The following is a 14,158-nucleotide window of genomic DNA, read 5'->3' as shown; positions in this document are numbered from 1 at the left end:
GAGAAAAGGAACTAAGTATAGAGGGGAGACAAAATGGTGTGCATAAAGAGGCGTGGGATAGAGACTTAGCTTTTGACAAGATGCAGATCGGAATTTAGTGAGCACTTTCGATGATTTTGTTGGACTGTCACAAATCACAATGCAATATCATGTTGGCCTAACGGCATAAAATTGGCTAATAAGTTTTATATTTCTTAACAGACTGCAGAGAAGACAAGGGATGTTGATAGTGTTTTATGGTTCTCAACAGCCCGCAGAGAAGAAAGGTTAATAAATTGTATGGTTCTCAAGAGTTAGCAGAGAACAAAGGATCTGAGGATTGACTAGCTTCTGATTGTTTCCAAGAAACACTCGCTACAAAATAGATGACAGCTTGTTGAGGTCAAAAACAAATTTCAGGGGAAAGTAATGGGGCATCTCTTAACCTTGAGGAATATGGATAAGTAAAGTTTATGGGACAGCCTTGGCTCTTTCCAGAGGAGATTGGTTCCAATCTTGCCGCACTTACAACAACATTTAGTCATAGCTTTTGAAAAGAAGACAGTGCGTATATCTTCCACAACATTGGGGTCAACTAGAAATCGTTACTGTTTGTGTATATAAGTAGGTCCTACTGGCAGATAGTCTCTTGCATCTGTCACTAGACTAGGTTTACTAGAGTTTGCTACTGTGGGCATACATCTGAGAGGTTTACATCATTAAATGGTGCTCTCTGATTCAGAATGTATGAAGACATTGCAGATATGCAACCCAGATAATGTGCACAAGAAACGCATATTTTAAGAGAGACATCAGTAGCAAGAACTAGGTACAATAGAATTGGGGCTGAGTTTCCGACAAAATGAAGCTAAGAATGCCAAAAATATGGCTAGAGCTCCTAAAAATAAGTGATTGGCTTAACTTGAAGTGAAAATTTTGATACAAGTCATTATCTTAAGGAGCAGAACGTGCTTTTTTTAAGAGTTCAAGGTAAAGTTCTTGACTATGATGGGTAAATGTTAATCTTTGAAGTAATAGACGTAGAGTGTAGAGGTGAAGAGCCGTGTTCATATAAAACCTGCAAACTATGTAGAATGAAACTGCAAATTTTCAAGTCGAGTGGATAGTTTTATTTTTTCCATTTCAAGATTTCGTGAAACCTGTCATGTTAAAGTTATATTTTGGCCTTAAAAACTTGGAAAGTTTTAGGAAAAATGTAGGTGGTGGAAAGTTGTAGGTTTCTCTATTTACAACGTAAAACTTCTCTGTGAACACTGGTAAAGTGGTAAATCAAGGAGTCGATGAGGAAACTTTCCCTAAAAATCGTCAAATATTCTAGTAATTTACGAAAGTTATTTCCTCTTCTTTTGCTCACACTCAAAAGATAATTTTTTCTATCTTAAGTGGTGCGTTGCCCTATCATCTAGATTTAGATGCTCATCTGGGGGAGACTAAAATGAAATCGTTCAGTCTTCACAAGCATGTAGCTTGAATGAAGATATTTTGGACTACTTTTTTAGTAGCCTTCTCCTTTAGTGCTAACCATCGTCATGGTTGAGTCTGCCGTTCACCTCTGGAGTGCCGAGAGAATCTCTGTGGGAAGACTTTGTATAAATGGATGCTCAAGTATGTGTGGGTGTGTGTATTTGTATGTGTAAGAGCATATATTTATACTATGGTCTACACCCACTGTCGAGCGTTGATGACACTAGGGGGAATGTCATAGTCATGATTTTCAACCCTATGAGTGACTATCATGTGGTTGAAACTGCACTATGCTGTGGGATGAGCTTGGGCATGTTCCTAGATCATCCAGATATATTATTTTAATATATGTGCTCTTACAGGCAATAATCACTTGGTTGGTGGTTGCACTGTTAGGACTCATAGTTTGGTGAAATTATTATATTGATTACCGTACAAATGACATTATTCCATGGCATGTATGTAGGTAGGCTGCTATGATTTATGACCGCTGCTCAGATTAGTCTGCCTCCAAATTGCTACATTTGGACTGGATTTCAATTTTACCTTCTGGAAATTTGAGTTACAAGGTTTATTTTGCTGGTGTGGTCACCTTCGTGGTTAATATTTATGTTATAGAGAATAAATTATCACTTTGAAGGCAACAAAGACATACATGTATTCTAAGGGATGTTGAAAATTAAGAAGTGTTTGTGATTTGGTGGGTGTCTGTTTCAGAAGATGATTGTAATAGAGAATGTGACTGGGTTGTCATAATTCCTTTGTGTCTGCCTTGGGAACCCTTCAAATGTCCTATAATCCTAGATTCCTAGTTCTTGAAAGGTAATACAGAGGAACTTCGGAAAATGGGAATAAGGCTTTTAAGCACATTTCGGGTTTAGGCTTTCTAACACGAAACCCCAAGTGTGAATTCTTCCAAGTGTTTGGTCACTTGTGGATTATTGCACTCTATGAGGTTTGCATGAGACCTTTCAGAAGGCATGCTAACTTATACTCTCAGTTGTATAGCATTGTTGTTAAGCAGTCCCACAAACCACAAAGTTAGTGTCACATTATTTCTCAAACGGAAAATGATTTTAAAGTATTTGAAAATTTTGTTCCGCCTTCTCATTAAATTGTGCGATTGCGCCAATGCTCGAAGCAAATATATTTATCAAATGACTGACTTTGCATACAATATTTTATACTCGTTAGTGAAACTATTGAATTCACTTTGGTTTTTATTTACAGGCTTCCTAAAGTCCATTGAGTATGTTTCAAATTAATTAGCTTTTGCTGTAATAGAGACTAAGAAACTTGGATGTTGTGGTCGCTTTTAGGAGCATGAGTTCACCCATGATTATGATGACAGCATTGGCCTACGTGAAGTAGAAAGTGGTCTTGAATATGAAAAAAGGCAAGGTACTCGTCATTGGGTGAAGATTGGAATGTATCCTCAAGAGTAAACGTTTCTCTAGTGTATTTTTATTATATGAAATTGTGAAATGTGAGTGAAGATCATTGAAAATCATTATGATTAATGGTGATGACTTTGTGGAATCTGTGGAAAGTTTCTTTCATTACTAGACCCGTGTGTGTTTGTGCAACCTTGATTCGGCCTCGTTGCCTCATTGCAACATCCGTATTAGATGCGAAGCGAGTGTGCTCAAGCTATCAAATGATCACATGGAATAGACCATCCATTGTATAGCAATTGTATGTGATGAGACTTTTTCAAAAGAGTCTTGGAAACTTTCAGATACTAAACCATGACTTAAGAAGTGTGAAAGGGTACATTTTAGTCACGTGTACTTATTCTACACACACAGATTCTCGAGAGAGAGCCCCCTACTTTGCAAATAGTGATTGTGAAGGTTGGTGCTTTGAACAATGTCCCCTTCCTAGCCTATATTTTTGTGCTTTGTAATATGTAGGTAAAATGTTCTATGAAGTACCCATGCTAGGATTGTTGCAAGTATATGAGGAGATGGTTAAACTTTTTGGAAAGTACAAGCATAGCACTTAGTGTTGTGTGTATAATTCTATTATGCAATAGCCAATGATTGCCATCCATGTCATGCGGTAGCTTTAGGCCGTAGTTGTATCATACCCTCGAAGGCTACATCATGTTTGTTGAAGACAATCGCATGTTAATAGAAGTGTGTAATTGGTGACGCCTCTACTAAAGTATTAATTCTAATCCTTCTTAAAATTTTCCTAAATTTTATTAAGTCTCTTTCAAGCCCCCCCCCCCCCCCCCCCCCTTTTTTTTTTCCTCCTCCATTATTATTTGGTACTGTCCTGTTTTCTTTCCTTAAGTTTCCCTTTTTCATATCATTCCCTAATTTTTTCCTATTTGTTCCTATCCCTCTCCTATTTTCCCTATTTTTCCTATAATTCTCCGGCTCCCCTATTCCTTTCACTTCATAAAAACACCTAAGTTTCCTTTATTTCTAACCCAATCTAACCCCCAGTCACTTCCTAACTAACCTTTCACCTCTCTCCCTAACCCCTACTCAACTATTACTCTCCACCACCCAACCCCTCACTCGACTAACGTTTACTCTTCCCCCTCCTTAATCCCCCCCCCCTCGACTCCGACTATCTAATCTCCCTGACTCGCTAGTTTCTTCAACCCTCGACTTCTCTAAACTACCTCACTCCCCTCACCTATTTAAGCCTCTCCCTCTCGCCTCCTCCTCTCAACTGCTCTTGCTCCCTCACAACCCTCGGCTGTCCCGTTGCCTCGGTTGTCACGTTGTCCTATGGATCTCCAAGCTCTTTCTGCGAGGCTATGCAAACTTCACAGTGCCTCGCCCGTGTACTCTTTATGGCCCTTTGACTCTTTATACGTCTTGACTTGAACTCTGCTCAACTTCCCTTGCTTGTGTCACGTTGTGTGTGTGCAGTCAATTACTACCCCTTGTCTTAGCTCACTCCTATGGATAGCCACTTGTACGCCTTGCACTCCCATCACGCTTTGACCTCTCCCTTCTAATTCATTTCGCCCCTTTTCTCACCTGGTCTTCCATCTTGGCTTATTACAATTATCTCCCTTCTGCTATAAATCATATGGGCCACCTGTGCCTTCACGCCCTCGATACTCTATTGTCTGCATCTCCCTTGAATCTAACGCCATCGCCATCGGCTTTTACGCTCGTTCTACTGGTTGCTCTGTGACTCTAGTACCTCTATTGCTTCTACAAGCCCATTACACTGTAGTGATCCGTACACTCCCAACCTCCCTACACATGTTCTTTGTGCTCATTGACTTGCTTTGCCCTTCTTCAAAGTAGACTCATAGGTTCCCTTTTTCTACTAGATTTTCCTTTTTTAAATTTGAAAGTTTGAGTGGCTTTTTATTTTCTCATCACTAAATCTCCTTTAAACTCTTTTAAGAAACGCTCCCTTCTCTCTCTAAGTCACCCTTCCCTATCCCTCTATCCTCTAAAGTTTTGTGCCTGTTCTACTAGTTGCTCTATGACTCCCAACCTCCCTACAGTCACGTTCTCTGTGCCGTGCCTCCAGCGACTTGCTTTGCCCTTCTTCAAAGTAGACTCACAGGTTCCCTTTTTCTACTATTCCTTTCTGTAATTCATTTTTGCAAATTTTCCTTCCTTTTTTTAATTTTGTAAATTTGAGTGGCTTTTCATTTTCTCATTACTAAATCTCCTTTAAACTCTTTTAAGAAACGCTCCCTTCTCTAAGTCTAACCCTTTCCTATCCCTCTACCCTCTAAATTCTCCTTGAACTTTTTTTACTATCCACCTTCGATTTCTTCTTCTCTCCCACCTTTTACTTTATCATCATTACGGCATTCTTTTTATCCCTTCCAATACTCTTCCTTATTACCTAATACTATTAAGTAATAATTCTAATGTTTCTTAAATTTTACCTAAATTTTCTTAATTCTCTTTCACTCCCCCCTCATTTTTTTCTCGTTTATCATTATTTGGTATTGTCCTGTTTTCTTTCCTAAGTTTCCCTTTTTCATATCATCCCCTAATTTTTTCTTATTTGTTCCTATCACTCCTATTTTTCCTTTTTTTCCTAAAATTCTCTATCTCCCCTATTCCCTCCTCACTTCGTAAAAGGACCTAAGTTTCCCTCATTTCTAACCCAATCTAATCCCTAGCCACTTCCTAACTAACCTTTCACCTCTCTTCCTAAGCCCTAACTCAACTATTACTCTCCACCTCCCAACCTCTCACTTGACTAATGTTTACTCTCCCCCCTATTTTCACTAATACTCTCCAACCCCTCACTCGACTAATGTTTACTCTTCCCCCTCCTTAATGCCCCCCCCCCCCCACCCCCCCCCCCCCCACTCCGACTATCTAATCTCCTTGACTCGTCGCTAGTTTCTTCAACCCACGACTTCTCTAAACTACCTTACTCCCCTCACCTATTTAAGCCTCTCCCTCCCACCTCCTCCTCTCACCTGCTCCTCCTCCCTCACAACCCCCCGGTTGTGTCTGTGCCTCGACTATCACGCTGTCCTATGGGTCTCCAAGCTCTTCTCCGAGGCCATGCAAACTTCACAGTGCCTCGCCCGCGTGCTCTTTATGGGCCTTTGACTCTTTATTCATCTCTGACTCGAACTCTACTCAACTTCTCTTGCTTGTGTCACGTTGTGTGTGTGCAGTCGATTACTACCCCCTGTCTTAACTCATTGCTATGGCTAGCCAGGTACGCCTTGCAGTCGCATCATGCTTTGACCTCTCCCTTCTAATTCATTGCGTCCCTTTTCTCACTTGGTCTTCCATCTTGGCTTATTACAATTGTCTCCCTCCTGCTATAAATCATATTGGCCACCTTTGCCTTCATGCACTCGTTACTCTACTGTTTGCATCTCCCTTGAATCTAATGTCGTCGCCGTCGGCTTTTGCGCCCATTCTACTGGTTGCTCTGTGACTCTAGTACCTCTACTGCTTCTACAAGCCCGTCACACTGTACTGATTTGTACACACTCCCAACCTCCCTACACTCACGTTCTCTATGCCGTGCCACCAACGACTTGCTTTGCCCTTCTTCAAAGCAGACTCACAGGTTCCCTTTCCCTACTATTCCTTTATGTAATTCATTTTTGCAAAATTTCCTTTCTTTTTTAATTTTGTAAATTTGAGTGGCTTTTTATTTTCTCATTACTAAATCTCCTTTAAACTCTTTTAAGAAACGCTCCCTTCTCTAAGTCTAACCCTTTGCTATCCCTCTACCCTCTAAATTCTCCCTTTCCTTTTTTTTAATTTAAAAACTATCCACCTTCGTTTTCTTCTTCTCTCCCACCTTTTACTTTATCATCATTCCCTCATTCTTTTTATCCCTTCCAATACTCTTGCTTATTACCTAATACTATTAAGTATTAATTCTAATCTTTCTTAAAATTTTCCTAAATTTTCTTAAGTCTCTTTCAACCCCCCCTCCCTTTTTTTTCTCCTTTATTATTATTTGGTGCTGTCCTGTTTTCTTTCCTAAGTTTCCCTTTTTCATATCGTCCCCTAATTTTTTCTTATTTGTTCCTATCCTTCTCCTATTTTCCCTATTTTCCTAGAATTCTCTGTCTCTCCTATTCTCTCCTCACTTCATAAAAACGCCTAAGTTCCCCTCATTTCTAACCCAATCTAACCCCTAGCCACTTCCTAACTAACCTTTCACCTCTGTCCCCAACCCCTAACTCAACTATTGCTCTCCACCTCCCAACCCCTCACTCGACTAACGTTTACTCTCCCCCCTAACTCCACTAATACTCTCCAACCCCTCACTCGACTAACGTTTACTCTTCCCCCTCCTTAATCCCCCCACCCCCCCCACTCTGACTATCTAGTTTCTTCAAGCCTCAACTTCTCTAAACTACCTCACTCCCCTCACCTATTTAAGCCTCTCCCTCCCACCTCCTCCTCTCACCTGCTCTAGCTCCCTCACAACCCCTCGGTTGTCTCGTTGCCTCGGTTGTCATGCTGTCCTACGGGTCTCCAAGCTCTTTCTCCCAGGTGGTGCAAACTTCACAGTGCCTTGCCGGTGTGCTATTTATGGGCCTTTGACTCTTTATTCGTATCTGACTCGAACTTTGATCAACTTCTCTTGCTTATGTCATGTCGTGTGTGCGTAGTCGATTACTACCCCCTGTCTTAGCTCACTACTATGGATAGCCAGGTATGCCTTGCACTTGCATCACGCTTTGACCTCTCCCTTCTAATTCATTTCACCCCTTTTCTCACCCGGTCTTCCATCTTGGCTTATTACAATTATCTCCCTCCTGTTATAAATCATATTGGCCACCTTTGCCTTCACGCCCTCATTACTCTACTGTCTGCATCTCCCTTGAATTTAACGCCGTCGCCATCGGCTTTTGCACCCGTTCTATTCGTTGCTCTATGACTCTAGTACCTCTACTGCTTCTACAAGCCTGTCACACAATATTGATTTGTACGCACTCCCAACCTCCCTACACTCACATTCTTTGTGCCGTGCCACCGACGACTTGTTTTGCCCTTCTTTAAAGCAGACTCACAGGTTCCCTTTTTTCCTTTGTGTAATTCATTTTTGCAAATTTTCCTTCCTTTTTTGATTTTGTAAATTTGAGTGGCTTTTCATTTCCTCATTACTAAATCTTCTTTAAACTCTTTTAAGAAGCGCTCCCTTGTCTAAGTCTAACCCTTTCCTATCCCTCTACCCTCTAAATTCTCCATTTCCTTATTTATATTTATTTTTTTATTTTTAAACTATCCACTCTCGTTTTCTTCTTCTCTCCCACCTTTTACTTTATCATCATTCCCGTATTCTTTTTATCCCTTCCAATACTCTTCCTTATTACCTAATACTTTTCCTTATTCCAATACTATTACTCTAATTATTCTAAAGCATAAAAAGTTTAAATACCCTTAAAAGCTTCCACTACCTAATCCAATGCTCTAACCACCCCATCTCCCACGATTCTAAGTTTTGTTTAAATTGATTTGCATGATTTGAAGGCTTGTTTAAACACGTCTAACCCCTTCTTCATTCATTTTTTATCCCTTTCCCCCCCCTCCCTAATATTTTCCTTTTTAGTCTCTTCTTAATAGTCTCTTCAAATAAACTTCCTTTCTCCCCCTATTTTCTATATTTTCATAGTTGTCTATTTGTCCATTTAATCTTAATTTATGTCAATTTTTTCATTGCACCCTCACTTTACCACCCCCTTAACATAATAACTTCTTCACACCACTAGTAGTCACACCATTACTCCTTACAATTTTGCACTTATTTTTTCGACTAGCTTTATAAGTCAATGGTTTAAGGTTTATTTATATTGTGACTTCGATAAGAAGGGAGGGGTGTTTATGACACCTGTCTTCCCAACTAAGGTTTAACTAGTTCTCACCATGTTTTTCTTGTTGGATGGTGGCAGGTAGGCAGACTCCCCTCTTCAATAAAAGTGATGCTGCCATCGACTTATCAAAGCTTTAGTGCGCACATTTCCTCTTTTAGAAAAAATTGTTCATCCTTTAATTGATGCTACTTCATTTTTTGTGGATGTTTATTGCAAAGTTTATCTATTAAACATTTCTCTTTCCTGCTCCAATTTGTCTACTCTTCACTATGGAAAGGGGTGTTGTTAATGTCTACCACACACACACACACACACACACACACACACACACACAGAGCCATTCATTTATACACACTTCCCTTTTCTCAAACTTACCATGAGAAACTGTCATTTCTCTCTTTTTTTTGTAAGTCGTACTCTTTAACAAAGCCTTAAAAAAATTCCCGCTTGTGTGCTATTAACCCATCCCTTTTCACCTTGTATAATTAATTTATCATTTAATTAATTGCTTATACTCGCCTTTAGTTCCTTCATTTAATTGAATATATTCATTTAATTGCCTTATTCTAACCTTTTTTACCCAAAACCTACCTCCCCAACCCCCCTCCCCCCCCTCGTTTCTTTCCCCCTTCATGCCATGTGCCTTATTTACCCTTTCCACCCTCAACAGCTAAGTGTCAGTCATGCTAGTTGTGATGCCCGCAAAGCGTCAGGAAATAACTTTTGGAAAAGGCTTTCACATAGTAGTGTCTTCGCAAACACATCTCTACTTACTATAATCCACCCACTGGTCGGACAGTAGAGTCTATACCTTTTGCTTTTGGAACTACAACCCACAAAAATGCATTTTGGGTGCATTTTGTAGCTTTGTCATCAAGTTTGGTTCTCTGCTACTCTAGTACCAATTCACATGCCAAGCATCCAAACACTTGGAACTGCACTTGATTGAAGGCTTTTTGCCATACCAAGCTACAAACAGAGTTACTGTCCATAATGTTGTTACATATGCTTCACAATGATAGCCTCCAACCAAAACCTATTAGGCAATCTCAACATGCATCTTGCCATCTCTATGAAAGATTTATTTTAGCTCTCAGCACCGTTCTACTGAGGTGTGATAGTGCACTACTAGATAATGTCTCTATCTCCCAAATAAGCATGAAAGTCCTTGACACTCTCGCCCTTGATTTGTATGTGCCTAGAATGTAAAAAGAACCCCCCTTGATGTGGTAGACCCAATTAATCACATGTAATAAGATACAAAATAAAAACTTAATCCCTAGGGCCACGATGGTTAGTAATGATGACTCTCTTGTTATATTGTCACCTATATGATTACTGTAAAATTTGTGTTCAATGAGTGTTAATCCATATTTGAGAGAGAGAGAGAGAGAGAGAGAGAGAAAGAATCTTTACACACATGTATTTTTCTACGTATATGTATATGTGTGTGAAATGTATAAGTTATTTAGTAGGTAAGTCCTCATGTATGAGGCACTCACATCTCTAGCCGCATGCAAATATTTATGCCACATCGCAGTCAGCTCTTCAGGTGATTCCATTTCAGCGTCCATCATTATGCTTTCACCCCCCCTGACATAGAGCATACCTTGGACACAGTTTCCACAAGCAATACAGATAAATAGATCAGTCTTTAGGACATTTTAGCATCGGCTCAATCATGCCGCATTGCACCACCCTTGGATCTAGTTATCATCATTACCACCTCTGATCAGTAGATCATTCCTCAGCATGATGATACCTATGCATCAGCGTGGTCCTACCCTAGTGCAGTGGGCATTATCAAGTTTAGCCATAGCGCAACCTGAGGAGACTCAGTGTTTCGTCATGTACTTATGGCTATCGTATATAGTCCATACTTGATGCAGATCAGTGGTTGGATCCACAACTTCAAATTGGTCCCTATATCAACATTCGGAACCTCATATGCCTTAGGGACATCTTATGCATTCTCAATTGTATTTTAGGATTCTAGGCCTTTATACTATCAGCTCCTTCTTAATGAGCCTATGATAGATGCTACATCCTATGCCGATGGATGTTTAGCCATGCACACATCAGACGACCTTCAGCTCATGACAATTGAGCGTACAAGTTTGACAGGTTGCCATACCTTGTCATTTGTATAGGCCTCTTCATTAGCAGAGTAGAGTATCATACCTACACCTTTGGCCCTAGATTTTAAGCCCTTGGATCACTCTATCCACCACATCGACTATGCAGTCTTCTTTGACCCCACATCATTTGATAGAGATCATACTTTGACTGTAGCATACCTCACGCAATCATCTTTCGGTCGACCACAGTCTTCGATCCACGTGGACTTTACTTTCTGTATATTTCCTTCCTCTCCCTTTTGTCCTATCTTCTAGGTTTTATTCCCAAAGGTGAAGGATACCCCACAACTTAAGAGGGGGAAATCCACGTTGTATATAGGATTATAAGATGTAAATAGTACAGGGTTTCGCTACATAGTGATTGTGCTCATATACGCACATACTACTATGATTTCTTTCAGTTTTATTTTTCAGTTTTGGATGCTTTCATATGCACCGAACGAAATCCACAAACAAGTCTTGTACATGCACCCTCTACTTACCTAGTGCAATTTAAGAGGGGGTGTTGAGGAGGGTGTAAATTGCACCATCTACATAGGGCATAGGGAAAAACCATAACCCTAACCCTAACCCTAAGGGGTTAACATGTATATCTTCATGTTCAATACAACTTAGTGTACAAGTAGCTATATTGTGTGCACTCCTCTCTCCCCCTCTCTCATTTTCATTATCAATTCTACCCCACTTTAGTTGAAAACCAAAATCAAATTTCAAGTTTCATGTGGAGTGTTCCAGGTATTCGGTTGCATTACAAAAATATTCTATAAACTCGCACATCATGCGTTACAAAAGCTCCCTTCAAAAGAAGGTACCTACAAATATGAATACATGCTAAAAGAAAGCTACAAAATGGCAAAATGGCCAATTTAAAGTTGTCTATGTACAAAATCATTGGTAAAGATAGAAGCTATATCTAAGCTAAATCTTATCCCCATGATCCTCCTCTTCATTATCACTTAAGCGGTTCTTGTCTCCTTCCTCGCCTATGCCACCAGTTGCATCTCGTCCCTTTCCTCTATCCTCGCTCTGGTGTGTTCCTAAGAATGTTGCATGTAATAGTTTAGAATATATAGCTTAATTTTGATTTAAAAATGGAAAGGAATATGATTGAGGACAAGGAGGATCGAAGACTTATATGATGTGCAATTTGCCATCCAACTGACAAGGAATCCCTCGTGGTCCAACTTCTAAGAGATGGCATGTCCGCCAATCTTGAATGCATAAATGTACTCCTCATCCATAGTATATTGCCCAATCCCATTGGAAATCTTGTGAATCCAAACTAAAAACATTAGATGAAGTGCTATGAGCAAAAAATGGTATAATGTAGCACACATACTGCTTGTACAAACCTTTTCTTTGTATGAGATTGGCAAGAAACAATAAATATAATAGTTTCAGCTTAAGTCATACTACCACTAGTATTGTAAGTATTACTTGAATACTAACTCAAAATCATACGACCACTACCAGCTCAAGTCATACCACCATTGGTATTATACTTAGAAGCTTAGGTAATCCATGATTGGGGCACTGATCGAATCACAATTCTAAATAGAGAAACCGCTATCAAGATCAATTTGGGAACATGGGAAATCAAACCCACTATTCCCAAAATAATTCAGGACACTTCCTCCACTATAGCCACCAGTCATGCATCCCCTTTACCTACAAATGTATTGAACCCATAGAAGGAGATATACAAAGTGACATCGACAATTGCATACATGTATTGGCCACAATAGATACTTGTAAAACAACATATCCAATGTTGCCAGATGTGGATGCACAAATGATCCAACTAGAAGCACCAATCTAGGATGACAAATAAGAAGTGCTATTCTTCATGGCAAGTGTCGAGTGGGACAGTGATCCTAAAGAGGCCTTAATTGAAGGTTACAGTGTAGACTTTGATTGGGACTTAGAACAGAAGCCGATAATGCCACATTGGAAGGTAAAGTTTTTAACAATGACTTGGAAATCCTATAGGCACTCATGGCCGTAGAATACCCCAAGATAGACCCTTCAACACTAGCTAATAGCAATAGGTCAAGGAAAAAGAAGGACTTGCAATGCCAAAAAGCCAAGGTAGAGCGCTTTAATGAATTCGAAAGAATGTAGACCAGAGTCATGGAATTGTATTTAACAAACCCCACAAAGCACTCGAGTCCCCAAATTTTGAATGGGATCCTAAAGGACTTGAAGGTGCATGTATGGCTGAAGAACCCTCCTTGGGAGTGAGACTCCTATGGAAAATCCATCACTAGTGTCATAAAGTAAAAAACTTTGCAAGTTCAAACCCTATGTGAGAATGAAGAGTGAAATGGTGAATACTCACACAAAAAAAGAGCAAGTGCACACAGCTGAATTGGGACAAACATCTTCCACAACATCTAGTGGAGCTAGCAGAGCCAAGCAAGCACCTCAAAGTGCCATGATGGCCTAAGGCAAGTTCTTGATTACTTGAAAAACTACACGAGGGGAGAAGCAACAATAGCAATGCCCGGGCCAATTAGGGAATTAGAGCTCATAGAAATAGAGAATATTGAGGATACCGTAGTGTATGAGGGACCAACCAATACAAGAAAATAGAATCTTGCCTTAGATGGAGAAGAAGAAAAGTCTATATACATCGGCGAACAACTAAATCTAAAAAAGAAAAAGCATTGCTGATGGAACATAGAGATTGCATGGTTTGGTCCTATAAGGAAATGAAAGGGATTCCCCGTGAAGTTGCAGTACATACCATAACAATTAGGGAAGAATCCAAATCTAAGTTATGTGGACCCCTACAGGACAAATCCCAAGTATGGCACCCATGTCTATGAAGAACTAGAAAAGTTATTGGATGCCGGTTTCATTTATGAGATCGAGCATACCAATTGGGTGTCATCAATTGTGAGAAAAACTAGAAGCTCACAATATGCGTGAATCTCAATATGCATTTTTGAACAAATTCCTACAAGTCTTCCTTGATGACTTGTGCATACATTTAGGAAAGAAGGATCACTTGAAATGCCTTGAAGAAGTACTGAAAAAATGTAGGGAGTATGGAATCTCTTTGAATCCTCTCAAATGCCAATTCTTGGTCACACATGGAGTAGTCTTGGGACACATAGTCTCTTGATATGTGACTGCAACAAATGACATGGACAAAATAAAGATCATCATGCAACTTCACCCCGACTAAATGCAAAGGATGTCCAAGTCTTCATGGGACATGCCGGATACTATAGAAGGTTCATACTTAGGTATGCCATGATTT

General features: G+C 39.9%; 1 protein-coding gene across 1 annotated transcript in view; it reads left to right on the top strand.

Annotated features, from left to right (window-relative positions):
* LOC147901581 (KH domain-containing protein At3g08620-like) overlaps positions 1–2,470 on the top strand; it is a 37,107-nt gene extending 34,637 nt beyond the window's left edge. The window contains exon 9 of the transcript XR_015540987.1: positions 1,931–2,470. The gene's annotated coding sequence lies outside the window, so the exon portion shown is untranslated. The remainder of the gene's footprint in view (positions 1–1,930) is intronic.
* Positions 2,471–14,158: the final 11,688 nt, after the last annotated feature.

The sequence above is a fragment of the Dipteris shenzhenensis genome, chromosome 5, assembly GCF_047967505.1.
Source record: "Dipteris shenzhenensis isolate YYH24624 ecotype China chromosome 5, Dip_SZ_1.0, whole genome shotgun sequence".
NCBI lineage: Eukaryota > Viridiplantae > Streptophyta > Polypodiopsida > Gleicheniales > Dipteridaceae > Dipteris > Dipteris shenzhenensis.
Note: the sequence above shows the minus strand (reverse complement) of the source record. Positions and strands in the feature narration are given on the sequence as shown.